General features: G+C 32.6%; 1 protein-coding gene across 9 annotated transcripts in view; it reads left to right on the top strand.

The window, feature by feature from the left end:
- The window catches only part of LOC114334549 (endophilin-A), a 410053-nt gene that overhangs the window by 101730 nt on the left and 293417 nt on the right, over positions 1–14906 (top strand). Inside the window, exon 1 of one of the 9 annotated variants that reach the window (XM_050663598.1) lies at positions 2894–3037. The exons of the other annotated variants lie outside the window; for them this stretch is intronic. The gene's annotated coding sequence lies outside the window, so the exon portion shown is untranslated. Of the gene's footprint in view, positions 1–2893; positions 3038–14906 lie in introns of those variants that run through there. 9 annotated transcript variants of the gene reach the window in all.

Genomic DNA, 14906 nt, shown 5'->3' with positions numbered 1-14906 from the left:
AAATATCGCTGTAATAATATTGTTGCTAGACAGGTAAATTGTCATTGTATTCAGGGTGTACCAATCAAACTGTGATTTTTTCTAAAAGTTCACGTGACCCTGTGGAATATTCTAGCATTTTAGTCTAGTCGCAACATAGGGGGTCCCGTGGGAAATTCTAGTTCGCCGTGATTTGATGGTGGTATTATAGGTTTTTTGGGTCGCTGAATCCAATGGAAGTGGTCTGGAAGCCCAAATATAGTGCGTTTAATTGTTATTAACAAATTATGGTAAAATTTGGTATTTTTCAGGAATTATTAGAAACCCTGTAAATAAATTAATAGTGTTAAGGTTTTCTCTGGTGTATATTTGGTCGCTGAATCGAATGCGACTAGTCGCGATTACTCAAGATATGTTCTTTTTTTGTTAATAACAAAATAATTGTTTATTCGCCGAAAAGCACGAACTAACGCGCTATCTACAGCAAGTTTGTTGTCTTTTTCATAGTATTTTTATACGCTAAATCGATTGCCACAAGTCGTGATAGCTTAAACCACGTTCCGACTTGTTAATAATAAATTATTGCATAAATAACGGTTTATAGTACGTTTACTCACGGTTTTTACTCTAAATTTTAAAAAACCACTTGAATTGACATGAAAGACATACACGTAGCTAACATGTCAAACAAAACAAGTGATATTGTACCGATGATGTGTGCTTTTACCCTGGGAGTGAGTTTCACCCCTTTTCGGGGGTGAAAAAAGAAACCTTTAAAATAAGTCCGGAAGTGGATAAACTGATTAATTCTAAGCAACTTTTGCTCCATACAGTTTTTTCACTAAGTTAATACTTTTGAGTTATTTGCGAGTGAATGTTTCAACAAAAAAAACCCACGTTTTTGATGGTTTTATAAGCACTTTCGAACTGATGAAACTTACAGATCATTAATACAACATAAGTAAAGCAACAACCTTTTTTTGCCAAAAAAGGGACCAACTTTATTTTGAGCGTAACTTGCTCGTTTTTGATACTAGGTACTTTTTCAAAAAACAAGAATACAGTTTTTTTAAAGGATTTGCAAAAGTTGTAATGAATTTGACGAATATGAACCTGTGGTTCATTAGCTACAACTCGGCTTCTACTGGGTCTACGGACCTCACACATACACCATTTGTTTCACTTTTTTGTAGTCTATATTTTTGCTAAGAATTTTTTTTTTTTTTTTTGTAAAATACTTACTTTTTGAGTTATTTGCGAAGAACCGTCTAAAACGTGGGTTTTTTGTTAAAAAACGAACATATTCACTCGCAAATAACTCGAAAAGTATTGACTTAGTAAAAAAGCTGTATAGAACAAACGTTGCTTAGAATTAATCAGTTTATCCACTTCCGGACTTATTTTAAAGGGAGGTATCCGAATTTCCTCCAAAATTTTGAGGGATTTTCAGGTAATATCGCGAATGTGTTTTGTATGGGCAATTGCGTTCCGTTTCTAACAATAAAATTTAATCCTACACAGTATTACCTGGGTTTACAGGGTTTACCTAATTAGTTTCTTAGTAAAAATAAGAGAAAGTGGAGGTTAACTTGATAGGGTGGAATTTTTAAAATTGCAGTTTATTTCCAAACAGTAAAGAGTGAACTTAGACAATCGCACCGCGCAATGGATTTTGAAATGATGTACCGGGGGTGACCCGGGGAACGGGGAAAACCACTTACAGTTTTTTAAAAATTCAAATTTAGAAAGTTTCGTGAATTAAAAGTTTGGTGAAACTGTGTGGTATTGTACAAATAAAAAGTGTAAAGCAAAACTATATACATTTAATAATGTGTTTTCAAAAGTTAGTGGTTAACACAATCATGAGCTTGCTAAAGAAAAGCATTAATTCGCCAGAAATTTAACACTTCTCTTAAAAGAAAAGCAACAGAAGATATTGCGGAACGGCCTGCGAACAAGGAAATCGAAAAGCAAAGCGAAGTACTTACCTCTCTGTCAACAAAAGATGTCCAATACATAAAAAAGAACATTAATCGCAGGCGATTGAAAACGGTTCCAAAATTGCCAAAATCAGCCAAGGATGTTCAAGAATTTTTGAAACAAATTGAAATATTTACTATCAAAAATGAACAGTTTTTGTTGATTAATGATGAACAGTTTAATATTGTTGTTTTTTCATTTCTGTCTAATCTTTCATTTATGTGTAACAATTCCACTTTATTTATGGATGAAACATTCGATTATTGCACAAAATTTTTTTTCAAATGTTTACATTACATACATTGAATAATGACACTTATGTTCCGGTTGCATTTTGTTTGTTACCTAATAAGCAAAAATTCACTTACAAATCATTATTCGAATTATTAAAGAAAAAATGTCAAGATTGGGGATGCAATTTAAATCCAACGAAAATAGTGATTGATTACGAATTAGGTATCCACTCCAGCGTGCGAGAAGTTTTTCCGGAAGCAAATGTTGTTGGTTGTCGATTTCATCTTGCTCAAGCTTGGTAAGTAATACGTATAGCAATGTAACTGGCAAATAGTAGATTGTTAAGAAAAACTTGAGTTATGACGTCATCATATTTTTTTGCTGTAAAAGTAAACATTTCAATATGTTTATTTCAAACTTCACTGTAATTTCTTTTTTCAAATATTTATTTTTTCAATTTTTTTTTTACAAAAAACAGAATTTGATATAAGTTAAAACAAGAATTGTAGGTAAAACGTCTTCAAAAAAATTTATTTTTTGACATAAAAAAAAGATGTCGTCATAACCTCTGTGAAAAAATTGGCTCCTAAATATTCTCATTATTTTTTAAAGATGTATTTTTTTATAAAATTTGACCTGTTTCAAACTTTGAATGCAAGTACTTTGTGAAATAAAGAATTTATTCTATAATCTTGTTACAGGTGGCGTAAAGTACAAAATGTGGGGTTGAGTTCTGAATATAAGAACGAGAACTCAGAAATAGGTAAATGGCTGAAGCATATTTTTGGCCTAATGTAACCCAATTAGATGTAAATTAGTAGTGGACGACCATATAATCGAACAGGTAATGGCTTGTAGATACTTAGGTGTGGAAATATCTAGCGACAGGCATCTGTGGCAAGAATCAAAACAGCAGGCAACGAAAGCAGCGAGAATATCTGGTTTCCTGAGGGATATAATCTGGCGGAATAAATATATGAGCACCGAAAGCAAAGTCCGCATTTATAAGACATGTGTTAGACCCGTACTGGCATACGCAGCTGAGACAAGGGCCGAGACAACAAAGACCAAACAAATAATGAGAACAACAGAGATGAAAACCCTAAGATCCATAAGAGATACACACTCAGAGATAGAATACGAAACGAAGACACATTGAGAGAGCTGGGCGTTCAAGACGTAGTGAGATGGACACGAGCGCGACGACGCATGTGGAGAGACCACGAAGATCGGATGAACCCTGAACGTATGGTGCATTGGGCGAAAACACAGAAGCCCAACACCAAGCGACCCATAGGAAGACCCAAAAAGCGATGGTACGAGAGTTGGAGCTCCGGATCGCAGCAAAGACTGTAACAGAAGAAACAGGACATATTCCTATTACAAGAAGAAGAAGAACAAGAAGAAATCCTCTCATAGAATATGAAAATCATAGAAGAAGAAGAAGAAGACAACAAACCATACCCCCTTAATATCATAACTAAAGTATTATTAAAAATTACATTTTTAATTAAGGAAACATTTGACGTTTCGAGTTCCATGACGGAAATCGTTCTTCAAATGATTTTTTCCTGAAAAAATCTGGGAAGTTTTTATGAAAAACTTAATAAAAGCTTACTCTCTTCGCCTTATTTGTATGCGTAAGAGGCATATGTCATCAACGTAATCTAGATCTTCCAGTCTGTTTGTTAATCCTCAGTAAATTCCTCTCGATGTCGCAATAAAAACTCACCCTGTATATCTATGTCAATATTCATAAAGGAACCTAAACTCTCTAATGAAGCTCATTTAGTTGATATAATATATTTCTCAAGTTGTCGATAAGTTTTAGCAAGTCTCTATTCAATTTCAAACACACTTTTTTCTGCACGTAATGCACCAATTATAACTTGCTACCAATGTTTGAGCACAATGTGAACTTTATACCTAACAACCACTTGATGAGTATGATAATAGGGTAGAACCTTTTTATTTAAAAGTTTATGACAAACAAATAATGTGAGTTCACAATAAGAACGTAGAGTCTTTCTCTGTCTCTCTCTTCATTTAAAACGAATCTGGAATATAAGTATAAAGGAAATTTCGGGAATTAAAAAAATTAAATAAAAAAAAGCTAACTTGGTTTGTGTACCTCAAAATACACACATAGACCGGGCTGTATCGTCGCCCCCGCTAGCGAAATTATTCCGATTCGATTTTTTTGCACAAACTTACTCAAAAAGAGGTCCTTATAACACATCCACAGGGTACCGGGCGGTGCCTTGGTCGAAACATTGTTTAAACAATTTTTTTAAACAAATTCACAAAAATAATTTTTTCATTTCGAACAATATTTTTTTAGATAATTTGGATCATTCTGAGCAAAAAAGGTGACGTGTCATTTTTCTCTAAAATTGATTGTTGTCGAGTTATATGCGATTAAAAATTTGAAAAATGCGAAAATGGCCATTTTCAAGGCTTAATAACTCGATTAGAAATTATTATTATGAAATTCAAAAAGTGACCAAATCAAGTTTCAAACCCCTTATTCAAGCTCCTGAAGAGATTTTGGTCATTATTTTATTACAAAGCTGCTATTTTTAATTATTAACAATTAGCGCTATAGTCCAACTGTATTAGATTTTTTTGCACAAACTTACTCAAAAAGAGGTCCTTATAACACATCCACAGGGTGCCGGGCGGTGCTGTGGTCGAAAAATTGTTTAAACAGTTTTTTTTAAACAAATTCACAAAAATAATTTTTTCATTTCGAACGATTTTTTTTAGATAATTTGGGTTATTCTGAGCAAAAAAAGTATCTTGTGATTTTTCTCTAAAATTGATTGTTGCCGAGCAGAGCTGGGTAGTATCCGGATACTTCTGTATCCGGATACTTTTTATGTATCCGAAAGCTGTATCCGGATACTTTTTAAATTTTGTATCCGGTATCCGTATCCGTGATCAAATTTTAAAGTATCCGGCATCCGGATACTTTTTTTGATATTCGGATACTTTTAAATATTTATCGCCCGCCGATAATGTAATGCACCTAACGTAGGCACAACACTGCCATTCCTTCAATCCAGATGTGTCTAATATGTTAAATCCCATTTTTCGTACTCGTCACCGTTATAATATATTATTATATAGCTAATCGAGCTTTGTTTTTACCTAATCAGTTATAAATCTTCATAAAGCAAAAGAAAAACTTCCAATTTTGCAACAAAATTTAACGTTAGAACCTTTTAAGGAAATTGAACTGTTATACCTAGAGGAATACTGTTTAGTTATGAAACCTTTGGCCTCAACGTTAGATTTGTTACAAGGTGAAGACAATGTATCTTTTGGATATTTGTTACCCAGTTTAATTTCATTAATTAATAAATATGAGAAACTTCTTGCCCAAACGAAATTAAAATATGGAGGAGAACATCTAGCAAAAATGTGCATTAAAAGCTTAAATACTCGTTTTGCAAACATTTTAAATTTGGAATGGGAAGATCCAATTATAGCTGCAGTTCTTCTTCCTAAATTTAAGCTTAATTGGTACAATGTAGTAAAAAATCCCAAAAAAACTATACAAGATATAAAAAAATGCATTATAACTGTCGCCAAAACAAAAATGGAATTGGAAAGTTGCAATGAATCAGATGAAAGTGGAGATCAAAATTTGGATGACTTTTTTGATTTTAGCAATTTTCGAGACCAGCAAGTGGACAACAGCTGTACTATTAATTATACACAGAATGAACAGGGTTCCAGCATCAATAATAAAACTTCAAAAGTACAGTTGGAGTTGCTAAGATATTTGGAGGACAAAAGAACCAATTTGAACATCTTAAATGAATACCCAATCTTAAAAAGGGTGTCAATAAAGTACAACACATGCTTACTTGCGTCAGCACCACTTGAAAGACTTTTCTCTTTTGCAACTATGATTGATACGCCTAAAAGAAAAGCTTTAAGCGATGAACACTTTGAGGTATTGGTACTTACAAAGCCAAATTCAAAGGCACTTCACTTCTGACTTCGTCAGCAATTGGAATACTTTCTGTATTAGTACGTTTTTATTTTAATTTAATGTTTCCTTATAAGTTTATGTTCTAGTTTTATTATTCATAAGCAATAAACAATTTTTTGAGTACTTTCTGATTCTTTCTCCATCATTTAATGTATTTTTAATATTATATTATATTACATTAAAAATACATGCACATCACATAGCTCTAATACTAATAATTTATGTCCTTTTTAAAAAAAGTATCCTTCAAAGTATCCTAGGAAGTACCCGAATACATTTTTAAATGAAAGTATTCGTACTTTTTTAAAAAGTATCCGAATACATTTTGAGTATCCGTATCCCGTATCCGGATACTTTTTTTCAGTATCCGACCCAACTCTCTAGTTATATGGCCATTTTCGCAATTTTCAAATTTTAAATCGCGTATAACTCGACAACAATCAATTTTGGAGAAAAATCACAAGAGCCTGTGTTGCACAGAATATCCTAAATTATCTAAATAAAAAAAAAATTGTGAAAAAATTATTTTTGTGAATTTGTCGGAATGGGACGTTTCATCGCCACCGGTTCATCGCCGCCGTTTCGATGCCGCCGGTTCATCGTCAGTCCATTTCATCGCCAGTCCATTTCATCGCCGTCCGTTTCATCGCCGCCCGTTTCATCGCCAGTTAGTCAGTTGATTTTGTATTATGGGAGATGACACGACACGACGTTAAATTCAGTTCAAAACTTATGACAAATAAAAAGATAAAAAATATTATTATATTAATTTACTGTTCTATTTCTACTTCCCCCTAAATTTGATACTAAATAGTATTAAAGTTGTAGTGTTGAATTATATTTTATATTATAAAAGTTTAAAAGTCTATTAAAAGATTTAGTATGGCAACGGGAATGGTCATATCTCGCATTTCCTAGAATTTCTAATTAATACTAAAACTAAATAATAAATGTAACTGTCGAAAATTCGGAAATATATCAGTTAGCGATTAACTGACTGGCGATGAATCGGCCGGCGATGAACTGGCGGCATCGAAACGGCGGCGATGAAACGTCCTAGACCCGAATTTGTAGACATGAAAAAAATTGTTTAAACAATCTTTCTACCACGGCACCGCCCGGCACCCTGTGGATGTGTTTTAAGGACCTCTTTTTGAGAAAGTTTGTGCAAAAAAATCGAATCGGAATAATTTCACTAACGGGGGCGACGATAAATCCTGGATTATAGCGGTAATTGTTAATAATTAAAAATCGTCTAGTACGAATTGCGTTCCGTTTCTTGGGCCTTGTCGAATTGCGTCCCAAATATTTTGCTTACCTGGTCACCGATAACGTCTAGTCCGAATTGCGTTTCATTTCTTAATTAGCCAACCCAATTGCGGTCAGAGGATAGCTTAATAAATATTAGGTAAGCAGGGAAATATAATAAACGTAATATCAACTAACAGTTTATTTTTATATAATATATTATATTAAAAAGCACCGAATTTATAACTAACACATTTAAAGAAATTGTATCTTGAAATTTCACCCCTGTTATACTGCTTAATTTTCTGTTCGAGAAAAATATATTTGCTGGAGGTAGCTTTCTCTACATTTCTAGAAATATTTTGTTTAACAGAATTTATTTTTATATAAGAATCGGTTTGAATGCGCTTTAATGTTTCAACAAACAAAAAAATATTAGGATGTGGAGACAAACAATAATTTTTAAATTTTGGATGAAATCCCTCACAAGAACTAGTTGTTCTATATATAGATGCGCTATTCTTTGCCCAAATTTGTGGAGGAAATGTGGAGTCCTCTTCGATATACGTTTCAACTAGATAGTTTGCAAATGCGTCAACTCGATGATCATCTGGTTTTTCAGGCATAAAATCTTCCACAAAACAATCTCCAACTTGGCTCAGAGGAAGATACACTAGGCCAAAATATGCTTCAGCCATTTACCTATTGCTGAGTTCTCGTTCTTATACTCAGAACTCAACCCCACATTTTGTACGTTACGCCACCTGTAACAAGATTATAGAATACATTCTTTATTTCAGAAAGTACTTGCATTCAAGAAAAAGTTTGAAACAGGTCAAATTTTATAAAAAAATACATCTTTAAAAAATAATGAGAATATTTAGGAGCCAATTTTTTGACAGAGGTTATGACGACACATCTTTTTTTTTATGTCAAAAAATAAATTTTTTTGAAGATATTTTACCTACAATTCTTGTTTTAACATATATTAAATGAGGTTTTTTGTAAAAAAAAATTGAAAAAATAAATATTTGAAAAAAGAAATTACAGTGAAGTTTGAAATAAACATATTGAAATGTTTAGTTTTACAGCAAAAAAATATGATGACGTCATAACTCAAGTTTTTCTTAACAATCTACTATTTGCCAGTTACATTGCTATACGTATTACTTACCAAGCTTGAGCAAGATGAAATCGACAACCAACAACATTTGCTTCCGGAAAAACTTCTCGCACGCTGGAGTGGATACCCAATTCGTAATCAATCACTATTTTCGTTGGATTTAAATTGCATCCCAAATCTTGACATTTTTTCTTTAATAATTCGAATAATGATTTGTAAGTGAATTTTTGCTTATTAGTTAACAAACAAAATGCAACCGGAACATAAGTGTCATTAATCAATGTATGTAATGTAAACATTTGAAAAAAAAATTTTGTGCAATAATCGAATGTTTCATCCATAAATAAAGTGGAATTGTTACACATAAATGAAAGATTAGACAGACATGAAAAAACAACAATATTAAACTGTTCATCATTAACCAACAAAAACTGTTCATTTTTGATAGTAAATATTTCAATTTGTTTCAAAAATTCTTGAACATCCTTGGCTGATTTTGGCAATTATGGAACCGTTTTCAATCGCGTGCGATTAATGTTCTTTTTTATGTATTAGACATCTTTTGTTGACAGAGAGGTAAGTACTTCGCTTTGCTTTTCGATTTCCTTGTGTAACAACTTCGCAGGTCGTTCCGCAATATCTTCTGTTGCTTTTCTTTTAAGAGAATTGTTAACTTTCTGGCGAATTAATACTTCTTCAGCAAGCTCATGATTGTGTTCACCACTAACTTTTGAAAACACATTATTTAATGTATATAGTTTTGCTTTACACTTTTTATTTGTACAATACCATACAGTTTCACCAAACTTTTTTAATTCACGAAACTTTCTAAATTCTAATTTTTGGAAAAACTGTAAGTGGTTTTCCCCGTTCACTTAACATCATTTCAAAATCCATTGCGCGGTGCGATTGTCTAAGTTCACTCTTTACTGTTTGGAAATAAACTGCAATTTTAAAAATTCAACCCTATCAAGTTAACCTCCACTTTTTCTTATTTTTACTAAGAAACTAATTAGGTACACCGTGTAAACCCAGGTAATACTGTGTAGGATTAAATTTTATTGTTAGAAACGGAACGCAATTAACCATACAAAACACATTAGCGATATTACCTGAAAATCCCTCAAAATTTTGGACGCAGTTCGGATACCTCCTTAAAAATAACAGCTTTGTAATAAAATATGTAATGACAAAAATCTCTTCAGGACCTTGAAGAAGGGGTTTGAAACTTGATTTGGTCACTTTTTGAATTTCATAATAATAATTTTTAATCGAGTTATTAAGCCTTGAAAATGGCTATTTTCGCATTTTTCAAATTTTTAATCGCATATAACTCGACAACAATCCATTTTAGAAAAAAATGACAAGAGGCCTTTTTTTGCTTCTAATGACCCAAATAATCTAATAAAATGCCCGAAGTGAAAAAATTATTTTTGTGAATTTGTTTAAAAATAATTGTTTAAACATTTTTTTGACCACGGCATCGCCCGGCACCCTGTATGTTAAAAGGACCTCTTTTGAGTACGTTTGTGCAAAAAAATCGAATCGGAATAATTTCGCTAGCGGGGGCGACGATACATCCAGGTCTAACATCAAAAATATCTAAGGAACCTCTTATTCCACTTTTTTCAATAAAAACAAATACTTTTTAATGCATACCATTCGATTTGAAAACTTGCTCTCTACAAGTCAAGGCCATGAAAATTAATTTGTCAATAGCACTGTTTTATTAAGGCAAAAGTGACAGCTTCAAATTCGTACGATTATCTAACGTTGGCGATCATATTGGCAATAATAACCTTATTTACGGCAGCTCTAAACATATTAGTAGTGGTCTCTTGATACGACTCCCGGAGATTTTGGAGCCAGGATGCTCCAGCTCCGTGGCCTGGGCCTCTTATTCCGGCGATCACCCTGTATTATAAAGTGTAGATGGTTACACATCTCCTGAAGTCTCATTACATGACCGAACTTTCGAATTTTTATTGTTTTGTTATTTCTGTGCTTTTACTCATTCGATGTAAACAGGGTTGTTTTGTTTTAAACATTTTGTTTTAAACAACTGTTTTAAACATGTTTTAAACATTTGTTTATGTTTAAAACAGTTTTTAAATTAAACAAGCGTTTTTATTTTCATTTTCTTTGAGAATATAATATATAAATATGAAAGAAATCATACATATTATTATACAGACTTTTTAACAAATATATTATTTATTTATTAATAATCGGAACACAACAAATATTGGAAAACTTAAAAACACTTTACATACAAGAGTTAATAAATTTCTCAAACTGTTTCAACCCGTCTCAGGGTCTAGGACGTTTCATCGCCGCCAGTTCATCGCCGCCAGTTCATCGCCGGCCGATTCATCGCCAGTCAGTTTATCGCTAACTGATATATTTCCGAATTTTCGACAGTTACATTTATTATTTATTTTTAGTATTAATTAGGAATTCTAGGAAATTGCGAGATATGACCATTCCCGTTGCCATACTTAATCTTTTAATAGACTTTTAAACTTTTATAATATAAAATATAATTTAAGACTACAAATTTAAAACTATTTAATATCAAATTTAGGGGAAGTAGAAATAGAACAGTAAATTAATATAATAAAAAATTTTATCTTTGTATTTGTCATAAGTTTTGAACTGAATTTAACGTCGTGTCGTGTCATCTCCCATAATACAAAATCAACTGACTAACTGGCGATGAAACGGACGGCGATGAAATGGACTGGCGATGAACCGGCGGCATCGAAACGGCGGCGATGAAACGTCCCATTCTGCAGTCTCATAATAATCTTGTAATCTAAAATCTAAGTCATCAATCTGATCAGCCACGTGATCACTTGTAGAATTAAGCTCTTTAAAAATTGAAACCAACTTAGAAGCTTTGACATTGCCTAGCCGATTACATAGTTTGGAATTGACTAAAGTGTATGATGAGAAGAGTTTTTTTATGTTGGATGAACATATTATCATAAACTTGTATCGACAGTCAAACGTTCTTAGGCGGTGCGCGGTGGCTCATTTATTTCCATGTATAGCAAAATCTGCCGATTGCTCTTAGCCGAGCCGATCGCTCTATGCCGATTCAGTGCGCGGCCTGCTTTATTCCTCAAACGGATCCTTCTCATTTTAAGAAATATGATTTAAACAATGTTTTTTCTACGTCTTATTTGTTTAAAACATGTAATATAAAAACAAAAAAACCTTTAAAACAAAAAAAAAACGTTTGTTTTGTATAAAACAAAAAAAACTTTGTTTTGCATAAAATAAAAAAACATGTTTTTTTTCAACCCTGGATGTAAAACTATTTTATTTCTTATTCGATCAACCCATACAAGTTTATGATAATACGGAGGTCTTTGTCATCAATTCCCACCTGTTGCAAGACACCTATCAGTTTTTCATGGGTGACTCGGTCAAAGGCCTTTTCGAAATCAATAAAACACATGTAATCCGATTGTTCTATACCTCTACATCTTTTAACCGCGACCTGTAAACTGAATAATGCTTCTCTGGTTCCAAGGCTGCTTCTGAAACCAAACAGTGTTTCGCTTAGTTGTTCTTCTATATACATATTATCGGTTTACAACGTTCTCCGTCTTCCGATACCCGTTCGCCATTCCTCTCTGTCCACACATTGATCTACTTGCAGATCTCTTTCATCCATGACTTTTTTTATTCCTGCCTGCCAACTTTTCCTCGGTCTACCTCTTCTTGTACCTTGCGGTTTCCAGTTTTGTACTTGTTTTGGGATTCTGTCTTCTTGCATTCTTTGTACGTGACCAAACCATCGTAGTTGTATGTTGTTGATTTCGTCATTTATTGTATGTGTGACCTTCATTATTTTTTCTTGTATCTGTTCATTGGTGACATGTTCTCTTCTTGATCTTCCTGCAGCTCTTCTCCAGAAATCCATTTCGGTGACCTCTAACATTCTTTGATTTTTTCTTCATAGGCTATACTTCGCAGCTGTATGTTATAATGCTTTTCACTACGGCGTTATAGATCTTTTTCATGTTTTGGTTGTTTATCTGCTTGTCCCAGAGTACTGAGTTTAGGAGCGTAATTGCTTTCCTGCCCTGAGTATTTCGTTCTTTAATGGCTCCATCCAGTGTTCCATCATTCGTGATTTTCATACCCAGGTATTTATATTCGTTACATTTACTGATTGTTTCTCCTCCTTCTAGTATCAAGTCCTGGTGCGTTCCTCCGATATTCATATGTTTGGTTTTTCCTATGTTGATCTCTAGTCCCCATTTCCTGTATTCCTCGTAGTCTTGTGCTATTAGTATTTGGTCGTCTGCGAAACAAAGAGTATATAGTGTATGGTCATTTAGTGGGAGTCCCATGTTCTTGCATTTCCGTTTCCAATTTTTAAGAGCTTGTTCCAAATATATTTTAAAAAGTGTTGGAGAGAGGCAGCATCCTTGTTTGAGCCCTTTATTTGTCAGAAATCCTTCGGTGAGTTTGTTTCCTTATTTAATGCTCGTGGTCGTGTTGTTATAAAAATTTTTAATTAATTTTATGATTTCTATGATTATATTTGTATTCTCCATTGCCTCCCCTAACTTTACCAAAGGTGTACTGTCGTATGCCTTTTTCAGATCAATATATACGAAATGAATCTCTTGGTTAACCGCTGTTTTTTTTCCATGACTTGTGTGATTGCAAAAAGGTGATCAATTGTAGATCTTCCGGCTCTAAATCCTGCTTGTTCTTCTGCCTCCATTTCCTTATATTCGTCTTCTATTTTGTTGTAAATTCTCGAGTGCAGTATTCTTAAGAAAATGTTCAGTACATGACTCATCAGACTGATAGTGCGATGATCGCTACAATGTTTGGCGTTTATTTTCTTCGGTATCATTATAAATGTTGACAGTCGCCAGTCTGTTGATATATGCCCTGTTTCATGTTTTATTCTACATTCTTCTATTCTACATTCTATATTCCACATTCTTCTTGTTCTGAACCTAAGGTCTCATGTATACAGCATCCATGACCAAAATAAATTAATAAAATATAAAAAAATGGACAGGATCTTGTTCGTTAAATCGTTGATAGACTAGGGCGCATCTGTAAAAATATTAGTACATTTGGATGTTGAGAGGTGACTCATATTTTTTGTAGAAATTGCTTGAAAAAAAACTCATATAATAATATTTGAGTTATCCTCCCACTCAAAAAGGTCCGGAACATTGTTTAAATAATTAAAACGTCAAAAAATGAAGGAAAAATTCGATTTTTTTCTTCGTTTTTTAATTATAACTTTAAAAGTATTTATTTCCGAGAAAAGTTGCACTGAAATAAAAGTTTCGTAATTAAATTTCCTACAATATAGAATTGGTTAAAAATTATCAAAATTGTCACCCTTGTTGCAAAATAGCAATAATTGCGAAAAAAACATAAAAAAATAAGTATTTTCATTTTACGTTTTCCAACGGATCATTCCAAGATCGGTTTAACAGGTTTTGCAAAATAAATTTTGCAATCCAGCTTTCGCAAAAAAAAATTCATTTTTTCAAAATGTTGCAGGACTGAAAATAAGCAAGTTAACATAACAAGCAAGCATAACAGCAAGTTGAATTTTTTTACATATAGAGGAATACTGTACCTTTCATCTGCAATTTGCAAAATTAAAATCGGTTAACTACTCCGCGTCAGGAATTTTTTTAAAGAAACATTAATTTTTGATGCTACGCGCAGGACAATGGATACGTTTGCTCTGATTGGGCATTCCAATGACCTTTGATAATGATTGATAAATTTTAATTTTTAGTACATTTCGATATATGTAAATAATTAAATTTGTTTATTGCAAAATAAAAACACATACTCTGTCCTTTGAAATACTACTTTTTTTAGCAAAAACTTTCTTTGTTCATATATTTTAACTTAGAGAATAAAAGTTTATTATTTTTAAACATATGCAATTGGTTAATTAAACAATATTTCAGAAACAATAATCAAATTAGTTTGATTTTTGTGGAATTAAAATATTTAAATACAAAAAAATGTAGAGTAAGAAAATAATACTTATATTAGATAAAGATTTGACTGTCCTGCGCGTAGCACCAAAAATTAATGTTTGTTTAAAAAAAATTCCTGACGCCGTGGTAGTTAACCGATTTTAATTTTGCAAATTGCAAATGAAAGGTACAAGTATTCTTCCATATGTAAAAAAAATTTAACTTGCTATCTGCTTTATTTTCAGTCCTGCAATATTTTGAAAAAATGAATTTTTTTTGCGAAAGCTGGATTGCAAAATTTATTTTGCAAAATCTGTTGAACCGATCTTAATGAAATTTACAATGTTGTTTTATTATATCA

The sequence above is a fragment of the Diabrotica virgifera genome, chromosome 10 (assembly GCF_917563875.1).
Source record: "Diabrotica virgifera virgifera chromosome 10, PGI_DIABVI_V3a".
NCBI classification, from domain to species: Eukaryota; Metazoa; Arthropoda; class Insecta; order Coleoptera; family Chrysomelidae; genus Diabrotica; species Diabrotica virgifera.
The sequence above is the reverse complement of the archived record's forward strand: the minus strand, read 5'-3'. Positions and strand labels throughout refer to the sequence as shown.